Here is a 21195-nt window from a genome sequence, read left to right as displayed (position 1 = left end):
AGCTCTGCCACTTGCTGGCTATTGTGACCCTGAGAGTCACCTCACCACTTGGAACCTCTGTTTCCTCATCTGTAAAATGGAGTAATAATAGTGCCCATCTTTTGGGGTTGTTGCAAGAAGTAAACAAGAAGGTTCCTTAGGAACTTAGCAGTGTTTCCGGCACAAAGTACATGCTCAATAAATAGTAGTTATTTTTATAGGATCAATATATACAGTGTTTATACCTTCTTTTCCGTGAAAGAATAGAGCATGTTTTGTTTTCTCAGTTCACTGTTCTCATAAACATTTTTTATGACTACAAAATTGTCCGTTGCAGGGCTATACTAGCATTATTCTGTTCACTGTTCCCTATGGATAGAAACAGAGATTGTGTCCACAATGTTACAAAGATTGCTTTGACAAACTTCTCCAGGGTTAAACCTTGATCTGCATTTGAGGTTCTTTAGGAAGAATTCTCAGAAGTGGAATTATTGGATCAAATGGTATGAACACTTCCAAGAACCTTAATATGTCATGTTTAGCACTGCAAGTTGTTTCCAGAAGGATTACCCACAGTCATCTCACTGTGTCCCAGCTGCATTGAGGATTATTACCTTTTAGTTGTTGTTAATTTGACAGGCCAAAAATGTCATCTCATTCTTTAATTTGCATTTTTAAAATTTCACCCACTATGTTTCTATTACGGATTTTATGCACGGGCTAAGTAAGGGCTCTCCATAAAATATCTTATTCACATTCTGGGTAAGAAGTGAGAGCAGGCACTTGGACAGATATCTGTACACCTGTGTTCATAGCAGCATGGTTCACAGCAGCCAAAAGGTGGACGAAACCCAAGTGTCCACTGACAGATGAATGGGTAAACAAAATGCAGTCTATCCATACAATAGAATATTCTTCATCTTTAAAAAGGAAAGCAACTCTGACACACGCTCCAAGATGGATGAACCCTGAAGACATTATGCTGAGTGAAAGAAACCAGTCACAAATGGACAACATTCCTGGAGTCACACAGCTTGTGAAGTAGTAGAGACAGGTTTAGACTCCAGGTTGTGCCCTGAAAGACTACGTTATCCTGCAAGAATTCTGTGGACTCAGAGTCAGAGGGAAAAATTCGACCAAACTCAAGGTAGAAGGTGGAGTTAGCAAGCACCCAGTGCCAGACGGAGCTGCTGGCGCTCAAGGCTCGGAGTTCAGTTCTATATTTATTCTCTGACCTTCTTGTGGGTTCTAAATTTGGCCAAACAAGTTCTTCCAGCCTAATCAATGACATAGGTGCATTGTTTTGAAGATCAAACCTTTTTCCTGGTATGAAAGTAATAATGCAGAGTTTGTTTGGAGAAGCAGCCCAGCTGCCTGCCAACAGCCACCTGAGACTAATCCTGGGCTTATTGACGGTGGGCCTGTGATTACAAACCGATTTCCCAGGAACAGTGATTAAAACTATTTCCTGAACTAACTGATTTCTCCTCCCTAATGGACTCAAATCAATGAGGGAGATGAAGCAGTTCTGAAGATGCATGGTGATGCCATGAGACATAGCTAGGGGGAAGAAAAACACTTCTAAGCAGAACCAATCTTACAATTTTCCTAAAATTACTAATTAGAACAAAATAAGAGTCTTCAGATAGTCTCTCTCAGGCCAGGAGGAATCACAGAGTCTTTGGGGACTCATAGACCCCAGCCCATGAGTCCCCTCTTCACTGGGAAGGTATTACAGTGGCTGACTGGTCCATGACCCCTTCTCAGACATCCTACCTCCCCTGGGTTGGCACAAGCCTGTGACCCATGTGGTCTGGCCATTGATGATCGAACAAGCATTGGACACGGGACCCAGAAGAGAAGGTCCACTGACCGGCCAGAAATATACAATTTCTGGTGCTTGGCCTGAAAGCATGAGCCTGGACCTCCGACTCCCTCCCTCAAAAATACAAATGAAGAGACAGGGAGGGACATTTTTGTTTGGTGGAGATACTTGGGTTGAAGGATCATGGATATTTGGAGTTGGAATGGCCATTCTGGGGGCACTTGCACACAGGTGTATATGGAAAAGGGACAGGTGCTGTGGCAGTCTGGAGTGTTGAGCGGCTGGATCACACTTCACCTGAAACACACCCTACTGCTGGAAATTTTCCACCATATAAGCCAACAAATCTTTCTTCAAATTAGTTTTATTAGGCTTTCTGGGTTTTGGTGTTTGCTTGCTTGTTTTGTATAGCCAAAAGGAACATCTCTATAACCTCCCAAGGCATCCCCTTTTTACCTGGAATTGTTACCTGATTTATGATCCATAGAACCCAAATACACCACATTAAAGCGGGTAGAAGCCCTTTGGGAGAGCTAGGGTTCAAAGCTATGTCCCAAGTGGCAAGTTCCCCTTTTCTGGTCTGAAGCACTTGGAGGAGGGGGAAGGAGGTTAGGACTTTGCTGCAGGAACACGCTGTCCTCACAACGACCCCTTCTCAGCCTCGGAACTGCTGTTATCAGAATCTCTCTGGAGGTCCTGGACAAAGGGTGAAGCCAGGAACTCCTGAGGCGGAAGGGCAGGTCAGGGGCCTGGGAGAGAAGGGGCAGAAATATGTCTTCCATTTCCCTTGGGCCCCCGCAGCACAGCTGTTGTCCACAGTGAGTTCAGCTGACAATGGGGATGAACAGCATTCACTCAGCAGGCAGTGACCCAGCGCTCGGGGCACTCCTGGGGGTAAAGCGAGTCTCATCCAGGCAAAGTGGCTGTGCGGTGAGTGCTGGTTCTGGGGTGTGAACCTGCATCTGTTGGGCTCCAGGTATGGCACCTTTCCCAGTTCACTGCAGTGAAGCTCTGCCGACGGCAGGCCTTTTGCTGTGGCCACATCTGCCCTCGCATTTCCCTTCCAGCTGGTTCCGCAATCAACAGCCCCCCTAGAGGCTCCAAGGAGCTGACTGCTGATGAGGAAAAGGATTAGCCACAAACTTGCTTCTTCCCTCAGCCTCTGCCAGACCCACTGGAGGCGTAGGTGTGTCCAGCCTACCTGGGAGCATCTGCTTCTGTCATCAGTCAGGGCTGCCTTGATTAGGGCCGGACCCCCTGAGGATGGGGAAAGCCAAAACGAATTAAAAGTAAATTTCCAAAGGAAATAAAGAAGCAATAATAATTGGCCACATCAGTGAAATTGGGTGCTTGTTAAGAGCCAGGGCCCGGGCCTGGGTTTGAGCCCAGGGGGTGGACGTCATAGACGCTGCTGTAATCACTGCAGGCCCACCCCCCGGGGGTGTTGTAGGCCGGGAGCCTCAACACCGCTAGATATTTCCCCTGGGACCCTCCTCTCGGAAGCTCCATCACTGCCCTTCCACCATTTGGTACCTCCTGTTTCTCATGGGCCCCCAGGGGAGTCAGCTGAACCAGGACCCGGAGACAGATTCAAGTCCTAGCCCCCCTGCTCATGGCCGTGCAACTTGGGGGAAGTCAGTTCTCCTTCCTGAGCCTCAGTGTTCTCACTGTACAATGGGGGGCTTGTTCCAGGCCAGAAGTTTTCAAACCAACTGCACCTCTCTGTGGGCCACGAGCTTAAATGAGGGAGTCACGACAGGCATTTATGCACGTTATTCAGCCTCCCTGGTGACATTTTCCCAATGCACACTTTCTGGAAACAACCCTGCCGGCACCTGGCATGCTGCTGCTGGGCCAGAAGGCTTAATGGCTCTCAAATGGCTCATGTATTCTGTTCCGTTCCTCTTCACACAGAGTGCGGCTCAGTCAGAACTAGGGCCAGGCAGGCCTGACTCAGAGCCCGGCTCTGCTCTCACTCGAGGGTGGCCGTGGGCAGCGCATCTCCCTCTCTCCAAGCCTGCAGTTAGCGTCTGTTCATAGGGAAAACCCACCTCCTTCTCAGGGTTGTCTTGTGGATTTGAATTAAGATAATGCATGCAAAGCTCTTGGCTTTGTGAGAGGCACATGGCGGGCCCAATGTCAGCCCGCTAAAATTATTAAGTTCATATCCCGTATATCACAAGAGGCTCCTTGAGGTCAGCACGTCAGCGGACTCAGTGCTCTCCGACAGCCAAATAATCAGCTGGCTGTTTGGCATGTATTTTCTTCCTCTGATCGGGTGAGGCTGAGCCGGGAGAATGATAACTATGTCAGGGCTTACTCTCCACTTTGCGGCTTCCTGAGACTGGTTGCCAGCCATTCCTCCCTCGCTCTAAGACAACCTTGACCCCCATCCCCAGGAGGGGTAACTTCAGCATCCTCCCCACTGAAAATGCGTGTCTAGTAGAGCACGTTACCGGGTGTTATTCTGTTTAAGGTAGGGCGCCATAAAGCTGGCTGAGATCTCTGCGGGTGGACAGATGGTTTGACTGGTGGGTTCCCCACGAATTGTCCCGCACCCCCGCCTGCCGCGCTGCACTCAGCTCCAGGCCGTGTTCTCAGCAAGAGCCAGGCCTGCAGCCGAGCTTGCTGGCTTTCCTCTGACCTGGGATCATTTCTCTCCCTCGTGTAGCAGCTGTCTGGAGTGGAAATCTCCACTGAGGGACAGACCTCCTCTCAATCAATGCTCAAATCAGGCCGAATCCCACAGGAAAGGAGGCTGGCCGGGAGTCAGGAGGGTTCGCTCCCTGAGTTCCTGCATGACACGGGGCAGAGCACTCCAACTCTCAGTGCTTTGGTTTCCTTGTCTCCATCGGCTTAGAACAGAAATTGCAAATCATTTGGGCTCCTGTTCTGACACCAACTGGGGGATACGGATTGCTTCCAATGCAGTATTGAGATGGATCCTGAGGCTCCCTAGGAAAGGGGGCTGCGATCCATTATCAGTGTCTGCCATGAATTGAAGGACGGGGAAGAATGGTATTTTGGCAACACACATTTGCCAGCCCAACCCAAATGCCCTATAAGGTTCCTTGAAGCTGGGAATGGCTCAGAGTCTTAAGAGCTCATTGGATCACACAGAACCTAAGAAGATCTCTGTTAAATCTGACTTTTCTTCTAATAGCAGCAAGGGTTTCTTATGAACAAGCCCTTACCACTTTTCAGTGCACAGCATCGAGGCCCATTCAGACCACCACATCCTTACAGCCACCATGGCTGGTTTAGTCAAGGAAATCTCCAGGCCAGGTCACTGAATATCAGATTCCCCACTGCTATCCATCCCACTGGATCCAGCCATACCTGAAGCTGTGCTTAATCCTAGACTTTTCAATTATGTGAGCCAATACATTCTCTTTTTTGTTTGAGGCGGTATGAATCGGGGTTTCATCACATTAACTCAGAGTCCTAACGCACAGATTCTTTTTCCCAGCCAGGCCCCAGAATGGGGACTGAAAAAAGGCTTTGGCTAATACGACAGTGGGAACATCTGGGCGTTTGTTTTTGTTTTTTCCCTTTGATCCGGCCAAGACAAGAGGCCTAGAATGCAGAGACAGGACACCAATTTCTTCAGATGTTGGTGCCTGGAAGACCCCTCCTGAGGGGTCTTTGTGATAAGATGGCCTCTGCTTTGGATGAGGAGAGTCCAAAAGGAGGCAAATTGTCTGGAATATCCTTTTATTCCCCCTAAAACAAAGTTTTCCTGAATGCCGTTTCCTTAGCTTCCTGGGGCACTGAGCCTAGCTTGGTTGAATTTTGTTTAAAAACATAAGCATAAATCATAAATACCCTTGGGAGAGAAAATTTATCATCAACTAGCAAAGTTAACATCCCTCCACCCCCGTTGCCACCAGTTAAATGGACTGAAACCTCCACCCCAATCCCAAAGGACACTTCCCTGCCTTGTCCTAGAACATTTCAAAACTGGGTTTCTGCTTTAAGTTCTTTATGTATCCTCCCCGCAGCTCAGCTCACGGGTCCGGCTCCTTCACAGTGCCGGGAGGGCATGGAGCATGACACAGAACTAACAGCTCTGGGAGTTTCTGGAGTCCAGCTCTTAAAATTTTTTCTGGGGCAAATTCTTTTTCCCCCACCCCCGAACCCCCATCCAGGAGCCTGCATGGTACAGCGGCGATGGGAGGATAGCAGAGGCTTTGGAGTCAGACAGACCTGGGGACAAATCCAAGCCGGCCACATTCTCACTATGTCACCATGGGCAAGTTGCTTGACCTCTCTGAGCCTCAGTTTTCCTCTCTGTAAAATGGGGGTAATAATACTATTCACTGTGTAAGGCTGTCTCTGAGAATTCGATGTTATACATTTGCCCCAAGGCTGACACAGGAAGTGGACGTTAGAGTATTAGTATTCATGTCATTCTCATTTAGATCAGCTCAGATAGGGGTGGGAAGGAAGGAGGATGGAGAAGAGAGAGGAGTGTGTTTGGGATGCCTGCATCATTCCACCTGGATGGTCCTGACCTGCTCTCCCTGGCCACCCTAGTTTGAGATGTGCCTTTTTCAGCATCCAGGGTCAGCCCCTGGAGAACTGTCTGCTCCATCCTTTCAGAGGTGACAGATTGATCTTTTTCTTCCTGGGTGGGGAACCTGAGGCCGGGCCTCTGCTGGGTGGCAGAGTCTGTGGACAGGGATGTGCTGTGCCCATGGCTCTGACCACCTGGTCTCTGGTACCTCGTCACGCGGCCTGAACTGGCTGAGACAGCTGTTACACACCCCGTGGCTCCGCGTGTGTCTCCGGCAGCACGTTCACCGCAGCCGTGACTAATTCAGTGTGGGATCATTCCTGTCACAGGTAATAGTTTGAAAAATATTACTGTGCTTTCCTCTCTGCCTTTCTGGGGAAACAGCCCTCCGCCTCCTGATCCTCGGACATCTGTCTGCCCGGGGAAGATGTGGATTCGTACAGAGGAATGAAGAGCAGGACCATGACCAGTACGCAGTTCCTCACCACTAAGACAGATTTTGCCACGAGAAGGTAGACTGAAAAACCTCCATTGTGAGAAAACATTTTTTAAAAGTCCCTTAGTTCCCAGTGAACACAGCAAAGGCATAGAGATTTCCCAAATTGTCGAGAAAGTAGAGAAGGTCTCCCTTCACCTGGGACCCCAGGCTTGCTAACCACAGCTGGAGGAGCCCCTATAGAGAAAGCGAGGGCAGCTGCCTGCCCCTCTTCTCCCAGCCCAGAGAGGACAGGGGATGGAGGAGGGTAGCAGTGAAAAGGATGGACTCGGGGGCTCCCGGGTTCACATGCTGGGCTCCAAGGGACATGTGCCCAGAGCTGCCTACAGCAGGGCGCCCAGCATCCCTTGCCCTCCCCTCACTGCCCTCCTGCTGGGTTCTGCCATCCCTCCTTCAGGGGTTATGTTCCCCCCGGGGCTGCTGTTGCCCAAAAGCTAGCCAGGCTTGGCGCCGTGGAGATACACAAGCTGACAGCCACAGCATCTGATAGCTCCAGAAACTGGCCTTCGTGTAAGAGTGGCAGCCAGCTGGCAAGATTGCCACAGCCTGGCCCCAGCCGCTGGACAGTCAGACCAGGGGGCGATGGGGACAGAGGGGAAGGGTCAGGCCTCAGTCTTACTGAGTAACAGATGCCTGACTCCAGGTCAGGAGAGCAGACTTTCAGCCTGGAGGTCCCTCACAGGACCTGGGAGCCTGTGTGAGCATGATGGCCAATGCTCCTCACCCCAAGTCTGTGTGACCCCACCCCTGAACCAGAGCTGGCCTCAGATCTGACACTTTCCCACCCCCACCCCCTCCCCCACCCGAGGCTGACTGAGCATAGAGATGCATGTCTGTCCCCCCAGCTCATCTGGGATTGGAGCCACCTGAGCAGAAGGGCCACAGGGGCCACGTGGCCATTGTCTGTCCTTCCCTCACCCCTATATTGGGGGTGTGAATCAGACCTTTGATGTCCACGGCATGGATATGCCGCCAGCCCACGGGCAACTCACCTGTGTCAGATATGGTCCCCCCACTACCTACCCAGCTCTCCTCCTGGGTCCTCCCCACTCCAGCTGACCCCACAGCTTCTTAGATGCTGTGTATGTGGGCCACCCAAGCTGGGTGACAACCAACACCAGCACTGGTCTCCCAGTTGCCTGAGGGGCAGGTACTAGCGGAAGGCTCCTGCCCAGTGTCCAGCGGGCAGTGAGGAGCCCGGCCCTAGAGCTGCAGCGCGAAGGCCATGGCGCTGCTTCTCTCTTGTCCTGGCCTGGGCTGTTCTCCACATGCAGCCAGCCCCGCACCGCTCCTGGTCCTGACAGCAGTGGTTAACATTAATGAGAACTTGCTCTCTGCCTTAGCTCAGGGAATCCCTGCAAGCCCCCAGGGTAGATTGTGTGAAGTTTCTATCTTACAGCAGGGCTGTCTAAGGAGGAGGTAGGATCTGAACCCAGGAGTCTGCGATGCGTCTGACCCCTAAATACTCACCAGCCCTTGCCAATCGCCCCTCGCTAAGTGCTGCGGGCTGGCTTTGTCTTTCAGGGGGTGGAGGGACCCTGATCTCCCCAGGGGCTCCAACCCCCTCACCGTCTCTGTGCTGACAGAGCAACTGTTTCCTGGCTCCAAAGCCCCATTTGTTGGAAATTACAATTTTTCTTTCCCGACTCCTAACTGCACACATCTTCCATTAGCCAAAGCAAGTTCTTTTCCACGGCCGTGGCACAGGCATGACAAAAGGTACGTCATCTGGCCGCGTGCTCACTTGTCTCCCCTAGGCCCCAGTCCAGCCCCACCAGGCCCACACCTCCCCTCACCATCAAAGAAGCAGCCTCACCGACGCTGCGAGGCGGTGGCCGGACCTGGCCGAGAAGTCGTGGCTTGTTGACCCAACAGAGTGAATCACTTTGCAAGCATTTAATAGCATCGTCTCGATGACGAATAAATCACACCTTAATGGACCATTTTACAGTTTTTTACCCCCAGTCAAGACTCCTAAAATGTTCCCAGATGTCAGGGATGACATGTCTGCCTCTGAAACGCTCTTACATGCACGGGGGACATGCCAGCTTCCTACCCACAGGAGACCCGGGCACCAGAGACCCAAGGCAGAGCACAACCACGGTAAAGACAGGATTTCCCTCCCTACCCTTTTTATAGGCTCTCTCAGGGAGATGTGTCTGGAGAGAGGTGAGGGCAGGGAGCAAGCCTATCTCTGATGGCTGGGATTTTGGGACAGAAAATACCATGACCCCAAAGTCTCGGGGTGGGATTAGAGGGTCTCCAAACCTTCCCAGCTTTGGAGTCAGAAAGAAAAGGTTCTAAAGCCCAGCTTTGCTATTTACCAGCTGTGTGACCTGGGGCAAGCCAGTTCACCTCTCTGGGCCTGAAACAGATAATCATAGAACTGTTTCACAAGACTGCGGAGAGGGCCGAACAGGGGAAGGAATAAAAGAAGCTCGGAGAACCACCCAGCACATAGTAGGTACATGGTGGGCAGGGTGTTCATAATGGCCAGTAGGTGGGGTCGTGTGTTGAATGGTGTTCCCCACCAAAGTCATGTCTACCCAGAGACTTAGAATATGACCTTATTTGAAAATAGTCTTTGCAGATGTAATTAGCTAAGATGAGGTCATACTGGGTTAGGGTGGCCCTAAAACCAGTGACTGGTGTCCTTCCAAGAGGAGAGGACACACAGAAGAAGGCCATATGAGGGAAGTCTCTTGTTCAGGCTAGGTCCGACAGCAAACCGGGCAGGCTTCCAGGGCCAGCCTCCACGGTGCAGGGGCCCCTCTGGCCCATCAGATACCCGTAATTCTTAAGGTCATCTCTGGATTTACCCTACCTGGACTTTCTACCATCACTGCTGCTAAGCAGTCAGGTACCCAGGATGGGGGAAGTATAGGCGAAACCACACTTACTGTCCAATCCAGCAGCAAAGATCCCTCACCCCAGGTCAGGAGTGTTTGCCCACAAGGAAACAGGGACAGTTCATCTGAGTTTCTTCACCCTTTGTCCTAAGATGAAAAAATGTCAGAAATGTACAAGGGCTCTGGCCACAAGGGACACTGTATCTACCCCCACCGTCTATTTCCTGTACGGGGCTGAGGGTCAGGGTGAAGCCCACTGCCCTGAGAGTCAGGAGAAGTGCGTTGGCTCCTGCTGTGCTGTGTGGTGGCCGTGGGTGCGGGGTGAGGCTCTCCCCTCTCTGGGTCCCAGTTTTCTTATCTGTAAAGTGGGGGTGGTAATTCCTGGTCTAGCATCCCACAGAGTTAGCCACCAGCAGATGGCATAACCCCAGGTCAGGTCATATTAGCCTGTTTTCCTCTATTTTCTCTAAGGGGGTCAACGACATGATCAATGGGTCTTTCCATCAGTGCCTCCCCCAGACCCCACTTTATAACAAGTGGGCTTGGCCCTGTCAGTCAATCCATTTGATTTGCTAAGTACCAACTGCATGCACAATGTTGTGACGGTTTCTGGGGTGGATATTTGCAACTGTTAACACTGAAGATTAATGATGCCAGCAATCAGCAGCATTTACTGAGTATTTGCTAGGGGGAAAGAAAAGTATATATGCTTTGCCTCATTTAATTCTCAACAAACAACAAGATAGGTATCAGAACCCCAGTGTTCGAGAGAAAACTCAGCCCAGAGGGAGCACGACTTGCTCAAGGACACTCTGTTCTGTTGGACTCCCTTCATACTTGATTCCAGATCAGCCACTGCTGCCCGCAAGTCCCCACGGCCCAGCAGGGGAGGTGAGCCTAGACCCTCCCGTCGGTGTGCCATTCCTATCACGAGCTGGTGTTTCTTGTGCCTGACACAGGGTCAAACACTCCACACGTGTTACATCACTGAGACCTCCCAAGACGTTCCTGAGATGTTGTTATGATTATTATTATTGTTCTGCTCAGACAGATGAGGACATGGAGGTCCAGGGGTTACGTGGGTAGGAGGGCTAAGAAGTCAGGACCAAAATCCAACCCTCTGGACTCCTCATCTTAAGGTTTTGTGCTCCCACCCACCAAAAGGAGATCTGGACATCATGGTGCTAAATCCATGCAGAGACAGCCAACAGAGATCCCAGGGGGCTTCCTGGAGGAAGAGGATCGAAAAGGATGGGCAGAACCTGCGTGGCACAGATTTTTCTCTTTTCAGACCACCTTGGGCATTTGCCAGGAACCTGGAAGCCTCACTCCCCTGAGGGACTCAGGAGGAATCTGTCCTGCCTGGCTGAGGAGGGCCTGACCCTGCCCTGCCCTACAGGCCTGTCCGCATGCCAGCCTGGGGCCAGTCCTTTGCCCACACACCTCTCCTTATTCTGCAGGCCCCAGGGAGGAAAATCCAGAGCCAAGGTTATCACAGGGTTCACATACCTTAGGGGAGGGCTGGGTACACAAAGCTACAGGTTATTCAATGCAGCATAATTTGCAATCACAAAAGATTGGAATGATCTCACATCCATCAACAGAGGACTGGGTTAAAATACTTTGGCACAACCACATATGACTCAAGTGTCAGTGGAGGAAGAGTGGGAGGGTCCTGAGTAAATAATAAAAACTGACATTTATGAAGGACTTTGCACGTGGTCAGGGCCTCTTCCAAGTGTATGCAATCATTTGGTCCTTACAGCAATCCCAGGAGGAGGGACCGTGACCATCACTTTAAATGAGGAAAGTGAGGCACCGAGCTTTAAGTCCCAGGTCCACGGCTCGTGCCTACGAACAGTGGAGCTGGGATTTGGTGCAGGCAGTGGGCGTCAGAGGCCCGCTCAAAACCAGTCTGCACACAGCCTTACAGCTTCTCCATCTTGCCAAGAGTCCCACCTCCAGGAGCTCCCTGGAACCTGGGAAGAAAGAGAGACATGCCAACAACCTTCAGCATTTTCCGCCCCGCACCGGGCCTGGGGGAGCAGGTGCAGTTAGAAGAGGCTTAACCGAGCCCCCCTCGTCTGAAGCGGATTCTGACCACTCGGACGCTGCGGTAGCCAACTTCCCCCTACAGCCAATTATGGCCAGCAGGGCTGCTGCTGATTTTCATAGCCTTTCCTGGAGTCATGACAAGGAAAACTAAATGATCCCCAGGACCCCTTTCATCACTAACAGCCGGCTATCATGGTCGGGGGTGGAGGAAGGAAAGAAAAATCACTTTTTTCCCCCCACTTTGAGCTAATCAACAGAACTCGAGCCTGGGCAGCCAACATGCTGATGTTGAGAAAAGCTGTTCTCAAGCAGAGCTAACTGGCAACAGAAATGGAATTTTTCGCCCCCAAAAACATATAAACATGCTTTATCCCTGGGAATCACCCTTCAGAATAGGTATTCCAGACGTGATGTATACAACGGCCCGAGCCTCACACAGGTGAGGCCAGGGGCGGCCTGGCTCGGTGACCACACAGCCAGGTTGGCCTTTCTTGCAATAAGATGGTCACCAAGGTCAATGGCCAAACCAGCCCAGCCTGAACACGTACACCCCTGTTGCCCTGCACAGCTTCCCTCCTTCCAACAACAGCAGTTGGCTTTGGGGCGCCCTGGACCTTGATTCGCTGACACCAGTTTGGGTGGAATTGACTCCCCCTCAGCTCCAAGGATGAGCCTGGGCAGTTGCTTAAGCCAATGAGCATATTCCAGGGGTATTTCCAGAATGGGTGTCCAGCCCGACAAGAAACAATAAGGCCCTAGAAAGAAACATTGAATACGGCTTCTGGAAAAGAGAGCTCTTGCCATTTTAGAGATGCAGAGAGGTGAAGTCATTTGCCCAGAGTCACACAGCATATGGGTAGGGGATCCAGGATTTGAATCTAGGTCTGTAGGACTGAAGAGTTTGTGACTCTTAACAGCTAGGCACTACCAAGGGGGGGCATAAACTCCAGAAGAAGCCAGAGCAGCTGGATCCAAACCCAGCTTTGCCATTTACTACCTGTGTGATTACAGGCAAGTTACTAAACCTCTCTGTTCTTCAGTTCCCAGATCTGTGAAGTGGGGTTTATAAGAGCACCTCCAACTGCTGGATCTGGAGGTTGAATGAACTAACAGAAATAACTGTAAAGTGTGTGGAATAGGGCCTGTCATGGAGTGAAGATTTCCCCTACCCCCACCACACTATTTCCCACACGTGGTGAGAATCAGACTAAATAAAGGCTGGTGGAGGGGAGGAAAGAGAGGCCGATGCCATCAGGGCAAGGGCTGTAATCCCCACCCCACATTTTCCTTCCTGCAGCACAGCTGTTGGGCCTGGTTCTCCTCCACAAGCAGCCATACCAGGAAGTTGTGGCACATCACAAACCCACAGCCCACTTGAGGCTTTGGGGTGTTCTCAGACCTGGAGGGACCGTCAATGGCAGCCCGGCCTGTCCATGTGGTGGCGGTGACAGAGACCCAGGGGAAATTCCACTCATTTGAGTGGCAAAACGTAAGACATCTGACAGATGCTACATGGTGGAGGGTGAGTGTGAACTGGTACAGCCACATAGGAAAACAGTGTATTATTTCATATTCCCTCTGACTTAGCAGTTCTTCTCCTGGGTTCACATCTGAGACACACACTAGCAGGAACGTACTAGGACAAGATTGCTCAAAGCTCTATTCTTTATCACAGCAAAGAAACAGACAGGTGCAAGCAATCCAAATGCCAACAGACATAGACAACAAATTCTGGGATATCACAAAATAGTATACAGCAGTGAAAATGGATCAGCAGTAAGCAGTGTGCAGCCATATGGATTCATTTTAGTGATAAAATGCTTTAAGAAAATAGAAGTGCCAGAAGACAACAGAACTTTTTATAAAGTTCAAAATAAGTAAAAGTAAATAATATATTATTTTGGCATCAATATGTGAGTGATAATACTTTTTTTTTTTTTAACAAGGGAAATCGGGAGAATTAAACAGTTCTGGTGATGGATGGTGGTGATGGCCGCACACTATTGGGAGTGTACTAAATGCCACTGAATTGTATTCTTGAAAATGGTTACCATGGTAAATGTTATATTCTGGATATCTTACTACTTTTTTTTAAAAAAAACCAAGGGAAAGGTCAACACAAAATTTAAGATAGTTGCTACCACAGTGGGAAGGAGCACGTGGTTATAAATAATCTTCGAAGTCTCGTTCAGGGCTTGAGCGGTGGGTGTGCAGGTGTGTTTTATTTTACGAATAGCTATAGTGAGACTTTTAGATGAAACAGTAAGGGGGCCACAGGCGTGTCTTTTACCTGGGTTGTGATTAATTCAATCCTGCTAGAGGTCCATTTTTTTTTAAAAGACTTGAAAGCTCTCTGGACCTGGATTTGGGGACCAGGGATTTAATGGGGGCCACCGGGCAAATGAGAAAAGACGTTATAGGCCGTTCCTGCTGCTGCCAACCGGGTCTAAGCTGATTTGGTCTCTGGTGGGTGGGGGCATCCAATAGTTTGGAGGGACCACTTAAGCCCACCTCCTCTTGGCTCCACCTGCAGGGTCTTCCCCTCCCCTTGCTCATTCTCCCCCGTGATTGAGTTTGGAAGGCAGTGCTGGGCACACTGCTCAGCGGAGGGCTACCAGCGGCGCTAGGGCGTGGTGTTGGGGATTCAACTCAAGGGACAACACGGTAACAGCCACCACGTTCTAGTAACAGAATCCACATCGCATCATCTGCCTGACTCCCGGATTCATCTGTACTCAGGTAAGAAAGAGGGGGTTGTTTACAGGGTCCTCCAAGCCCACCTGAGACAGACAAGAAGGGTGACTGCTGGGGCCACATGAAACACCTGGAACCTGGGCTTGGGTGAGTCTGACAGGCACATCTGAGGATGCCTGATTCCACAGATGCTCATTCTTATGCAGATGAGTGGCCATTGGGTTCATTAGCACAGGCTTTTAAAATGTGGTATTCATAAATGAAATGTGTGTGGCTAGAGGTTCCTGGTGACCCTAATTCAGTCTGACTGCCTTGTCACCCCTTGGCAACCTAGCAAACAAATGTTTCCCTAAGTCTTAACTGAGTGCCTGCCGTGGGATACAGAACTGAACAAAACAGACCCCCGTCCCAAAAATAAGAATCCTGCCTTCAGGAAACTCATATTCTAGTAGAGGATATTTCTTAAAAGAAAAATCATGTATAGTATATTAGATGATAAGTGGTAGAGAGTGAGCCTCATGGAGGTTTGGAGAATGTCCCAGGCAGAGGGGAAAGCAAGTGCAAAAGTCCTGAGGCAGTACTGTACCCAGCACAGTTGAGAACAGCAAGTGCAGCGAAGGGGAGAGAAGGGAGATGAAATCCAGATTCTGTGGGGCTTTGCGGCCATGGTTAGGACTTTGCCTTTTACAGGGGGTGACGAGGGAGCCAGGACTACAGGGAGGAGGGAGTCCAGAGCAGATAAGGAGAAGAATCCAGTTTCCTTTTAACAGGACCTCGCTGGCTACAGGTGTAGACCAGACCATTGGAGAGGCAGGAGGAAAAGCAGAGACATCAGTGAGGAGAGATGACAGCCACTTGGACCAGGGTGGGGCAGTGGAGGTGATGTGAAGCAGTCAGCTTCCAGATACAGGTTGAGGGTGGAGCCAATAGAAGGTCTTTTTTACTGAAAAGTGGAAGCAGCTGGGCTCTACTCATGGTTTTTTTTTTTGTGGGGGGGAGGTAATTAGGTTTATTTATTTTCAGAGGAGGTACTGGGGATTGAACCCAGGACCTTGTGCATGCTAAGCATGCACGCTACCACTTGAGCTATACCCTTCCCCCTTTACTCATGTGTTTTGCAGTCAAGAAAGTTTGAGACCTGGTGAGAAAGTAGAGATGTGGTTATCGAAATGGATCCCTTCTCACAACCTCCAGGGACTTCTGTTGTGCAGGCATTGAAAGAAATGGCCAGGGGCATCCCGTGCTAACATGGAAAGACACCCGGGTATATGATCAAGTGAAAAAAGGAAGATGAGGAATAGAATATAAGAATGACCTCATTCTTGAAAATTAAAATGATGTATACGACTGAATGAACAGTCTAGAAGAATAGGTTACCTGCAGTAGGACCCACTGAAATTTAAACTCAGGGCTGCCCTTCCTACCATGCAAAAGAAAAGAGAAAAAAATATAAAAAACCTGTTTAATTCATTTTAAAATTGCTGTGGGTAGGGTTCACTTCCTGCCACCCCAGCCTCACTTCTCCTAGGCAGCCAGTGTCCCCACCTGGGCCTCCTCCTTGGCCGGGACTGTAAGAAGGAGAAACTGGGGAATGAGAAATATTTTCCTCTCGTGCTTGCCGGCCTGGGAGACTGGAAAGGGCCCACCTGGCTCCTAGGCTTTCTAAAAATAGAAAGTTGTCTGAACTTTCCTATAGGTTTGGCTTAGCTGGTCCTCCTCCATGTTCCAAGACGCCGTTTCGATTAGAGAAACATGCAATTGTACATGAAAATCAAGGATGGCAGGAGTGGGACCCAAAATGGGATGAAATTAACAGGCAGCTGCCCCTGATGGGACACCAGAAACACCCCACAAATGTGTGTTGGGGGGAGTCTGGAATACGGGAGAGGGGGAGCCGTGAATGCAGGGGCTGCGAATGCAGGGCCCAGGGCCTTTGGACTGCCTGAGCTGGGGCCTGGGATGTAACTGGTGCAGATAACATCTGCCCCACCCAGTCTGCATCCATTCCGGTGCGCAGGGCAGGAGAGAGGGGTTTGGCTGTTGGTTTGTTTTAGGCGAGAGGAGGAAGTTGAGGGATTGTATCTAAGACCCAGTGCCTGGAGTGTGAATCCCTTTGGGTGAGAGCTGAGAATGGACCATGGCAGGATTCCTGAGACCCTGGGCACAAGCATACATGCCGTGGAGCCAGTGGTGTGCTGGTAAAGGTTTAACAACCAGCTTCTCCAGGGAAAAGTGTGTGTGCATGCGTGCATGTACAATATGCACTTACACACTCATCATGCACACATACACATATATACTCAGGTTTACTATAAAGTGTATTGACATAAAAGATGTGTGGTACACAACTTACAAATAAACATAAAATGTACAATATTCTTTTTTTGTAAATTTCATATACTCAGTTGATTCACATAGAACATTTCTGTTGATTTTTTTGCCCTCAACTCTTGTATCTGTAGCCAACTATGGTTATAGTGAATGAGTGACTGTAGTTCTTTCCAGAATGTTGACTGATATCTGTCTCTAAGGACTAAGACAAAAGTGATCCAACAAAGAACAGGTTGGAACTTCCCTGGTTTGTCAATGAAGTGAGCAACTTCCTTGATATTTTGGTGCTATTCCCATTGCAACAAGCAGAGAGATACACTTTCATGTTTCATCTGCATCAAATTTTTCTCCCTTTCTTTGTCCACATCACTTTGTCTGTTGATCTAGACAATCAACAAAACAATAAATCAAGCCCTGAGCCTACTGCTGGCCAATTCCCACAGTGTAATTACTCCCACCGTGGCCAACTTCAGGCTACCAACTTGAAGTCACTAAAAAAGAGATTCACAATAGCACACTGTTCCGGGGTGTTTCCACCAGACAGATACAACAGACGTGAATAACCCCAGGAGCACAGATAATAGTAACATGTACTTTAAAAAAATGGAAAGTCGAGTTTTGAGTACTTAATGGCCTTTGTCTTTAATATAATTTATTCAATTATAAATTTATGAAGTTTAATTTTTAATAATGGCTCTGTTTAACGAGTTCACCAAATTCCTGAAAATCTGGCACTTGGCTTCTGCAAGCCAGTACAAACTGGCTCTAGCACACCACCGTGCCAGGACCCCCTGGCAGAGAGTGTCATGGGCTGGGGAGGAAGCCACTCCCTCCATCTCTGCCCAGAACCCAGAGCAGCTCGGACACTATGGGCAGGGAGTTTGGCCCCACCAGATGGGTATCGGCAATAGAGAAGCTTCTCTAAGTGGCCTTGGGGGCAGAGGCAAGGGGAAGCAGGAGAGGACGAGTCAGACAAGAGACCAGTTTGCGAGCACGTGTGAGACATCCCTTTGGAGCTCCCCAGAAAGAATTGGGGGACCCTGAGGGTGCCGAGGTTCCGATACGAATAGGTGAGGGTTCTGTAACCAGCACACATCTGGGTTAAATCACTCTGTGCAAAAATTAAGCTGCAGACCCAGCCCGGGTTTGAGCAATTCATGAAGCTTTTCAGAAGCTTGCGGGGCCATAGGACTGTCCTCGATGCCAGCAGCCACGTCTTCCAGCCCGTCTTAATTCCAGCCTCCTGCAGCGCCTTCCCTGATGCACAGGGGGATTCATGGGGATTCTTTAAGCTTGTGTCTCACCCGTGTTTGGAGCTTAAGTGCTCTCCAACCAGAGTCATGGCATTTTAGAGTTGCAAAGAGATTTTAGAGATTTCCTAAAATAACCCCTTCGTTTTATGGATGAGAGAAGGGGAGTGTCTTGCTCAAGGTTACAAAGAAAGAAAAAAAAAATCAAGGGGAGAACTGGACAGGGTGACCAACCATCCTGGCTTGCCCGGCACAAAGCGGGTCTCCTGAGACAAGTTGGTCTCCCTGGAGCTAAAACCACAACTCAGCTCTCAACTCAAGCCCAAGGCAGAGGACCTGGGCCAGTCCCAGAAAGAACAGGAGGCCTGAGTCAGTTCAAAACTACAACAGGATGGAATTTTCCAAGGGAAGAGAAAAGAAGAGGCCACATCTGGGTGCTAAGACTTTAAGCTCTGCCCAGATGCCTGGCACCCAAGGGACTTCCCACCTGCCACAAGCCTGCCATGGCTTTCCCAGCCCTGGATGTGACATGTGTCCTCCTTGTCGGGGCCAGGGAGACACTAGCTGACGAGCTGCATCTTATCTCTTGGCAGCTGTCACCACAGCTGCAGGGATGCATATGCAAATAACCTACGATTTTAATATGTGATTCCCCCAGGGGAGGCATGTGGAAAGCACTGTATGTTTCACAATTGTTTCGTTCAGAGGAGCAGTGGGGGCCCAGAATGATTCGAAACAGATTTTTGAAAAGGCAAAATAAAGTTGGAACAAAACCTAGCAGAGGCATGTGCCACTCTCCCCACCCCCAGCTCTCTCCACCCCTGCCTAATATTAACCCTCTTCTCTTGCACCCCAGGAGCCTCCTATGACAGGGCAGCAAATACAGCAAGTGGCCACAGGCCCTCTCCATTCAAGCCGGGAGCCCCTGCCTATCCCGCACGGTGCACCCCGGCCCTGGGCTGCTGACATCCCATCCAGACAGTCGGAGGGCTCGGCCTGTTGCTGCATCTGTCCGACCTCTCTGCCTCCCTCCTACAGGTAATGCTCGCCGGACACTCCCTTCTCCTTCACCTCTGCTTCCTTGGCTAATCAATCTGAGAACACAGTATACGAAAGTCCCAACTAGTCCTGGAGGTGGAGAGTTTAGCGAAAGTAAAATCAGAAAACCGAGATCCCATTCTCCTCTCTGCCGCCGACCAGCTGTGTGACCTTGGGCAAGTCACTTCATTTCTCTGAGCTTCCATTTGCTCAGTGTACAACGAGGATAGCAATAATAACCCCTACCCCTCGGGGGCTGGTGGGGATTCTCTGAGCTAAAGCCTCATCAATGCCTGGCACAGTGCCTGGAGAAAGCAGACCCACAAAACATAGCAGTCATCGTAAGAGCCCCTTAAAGTCCACCTCGTTCAGCTACCCCACTTTAGGGATGGACAAAAGGAGGCTCAGGGAGGGGAAAGAACTCACCCAGGGCCACACAGCAAGATACTGCGATCTCATCTCTGCCTCAGTGCAGCCTCCCTGCTCTGGCTCTGGGAGCTACAGGTTGGATGTGAGAACAGACGTGCTGCCCTCCTCACAGCTCGCCTCCCTCTAGAGTCAGGGCCACACACCGGCCGCGCACGAGCAGCCGCTTGGCACTCACCGTCCAGCGGGTCTGGACATTCAGGACCGTGTCACGCCGTCCTCCTGCAGGCAGCCCGGCTCTCCCTATTGCTGAAGCAAGCGTCAGCTCCCATCCGTTGTGGGACTCAGGACACGCTGGTCCCCGGGTCTTCCTCGTGGGGACCGCGCCACCGGGCTCTGATAAAGCAGGCGGCTCTTATCAGGCCTGTGTCAGGGTGCAGGCGGCAGCAGAGCCAGGGCTCCAGGAAGCCCGCCTGGGGCCCCCGGGCCGGCCACGTTCCCCCCGGATGCTGCGTGCTGCTCTGGCCGCAGCCGATTGCCCGTCAGTGTCACTCTGAGCTCTGCCAGGGAGAATTCCATGCTGGCCCCCAGCAGGCGGGGCCCCCACCCCTTCACGTCCCACCCCCCACTCCCATCTTGGCAAGGGGACCAGGGGAAGGCAGCTAATTTCAAGTCCGCACGGCGTTTGTGGTCGTGTCCTGAACTCTCCACGATTAATCACGGAGCATCTGATTTCTGCTTTGCCTCAGAGGGGGGTGTGGGGACGCCTGGAAGTTTCTGTTTACTCCGTCCCGCGCAGGGTTTGTGCTAATCACAAACAGACAGGACGCAGACTCCCCCTCCCTCCCCAGCCCTCTCCTCACTCTTCTTACCTTGCCACTTTCGGGTCCCCCTCCTCACTCTTTCTCCTCGTCCTCCCTTCTTCCCTCTTTCCCATCTGCCCCCCTCCTCCTCCCCGATCCTACACACATCCCTTCCTCTTGTCCTGGTTCCCCCCAAGCCCCATTGTCCCCTCTGTACCTCCCACTTCTAGGATGCAAATTAGCTTGGCCTTTTCCCTTTACATCATCACAGTTAGTGGTCAGCCTCTTTCACGGCCCCTTTTCTCTTTTTACAACCTAATTATTTCAGGGTTTGCCCCACCCCTGTTACATGTGTGTATGTAAAACTCCTATGCACTTGAAGGTGTCTCCCAGTCAAGGGTAGGGGTCCAGACACGATGCACTGCTCTTTTTGACACCTTGTCATGTCCCAGCTTTTGGATTCTGCTCAGGGATGGACCAAGGAACAAAGCCCCCATTGACTGCCACCATGGAGAACACTGCCCCCGCCCCCGGCCACCCCATGCGCTGCCTCCAAGCCTGTAACACCTAGAGATGAATTTCTCTCTGCCGTCCCTTGGCTCCCTGCCACCCTGCAGCCACTGCAGATGAGAAACCAGGAATAAACAGCCCCAAAGAAGAGAAACTGACCCCCTCCCCACAGCCACACACACACATACTCTGAAGGATAATTTCGCAAGACCTTTGAAGACCAGAAATGAGCATAGGCTGCCCCACAGAACATCACTCACGCATGTCCCTAAGGAGGCATGCACGTAGAGGTTTGCCTGGGAAAAAAAAAAGGGCTTATCATAAGAAACAGTGGAAATAAATATCCACCAAATAATGGATGGTTAAATAGAATGGAAAAGAACCATACTATCCCAGGTAGGGACTTAAAGGGTAGGCTGCGTCTGTATGTAAAAATGGAGATGGGTTTCCAAGACATATTACTGAGTGAAAAAGAAAGGTCAG

At 50.5% G+C, this 21195-nt stretch overlaps 1 protein-coding gene across 2 annotated transcripts in view; it reads right to left on the bottom strand.

The window, feature by feature from the left end:
* The window catches only part of RIPOR3 (RIPOR family member 3), a 68161-nt gene extending 47763 nt beyond the window's left edge, over nucleotides 1–20398 (bottom strand). Inside the window, exons 1-2 of one of the 2 annotated variants that reach the window (XM_064496986.1) lie at nucleotides 20272–20398; nucleotides 19638–19795 (exon numbers count right to left, since the gene is read on the bottom strand). The gene's annotated coding sequence lies outside the window, so the exon portion shown is untranslated. Of the gene's footprint in view, nucleotides 1–9716; nucleotides 9813–19637; nucleotides 20139–20271 lie in introns of those variants that run through there. The other variant, XM_064496985.1, reaches the window with a different exon arrangement.
* Nucleotides 20399–21195: the final 797 nt, after the last annotated feature.

This window comes from Camelus dromedarius, chromosome 18 (genome assembly GCF_036321535.1).
Source record: "Camelus dromedarius isolate mCamDro1 chromosome 18, mCamDro1.pat, whole genome shotgun sequence".
NCBI lineage: Eukaryota > Metazoa > Chordata > Mammalia > Artiodactyla > Camelidae > Camelus > Camelus dromedarius.
Note: the sequence above shows the minus strand (reverse complement) of the source record. Positions and strands in the feature narration are given on the sequence as shown.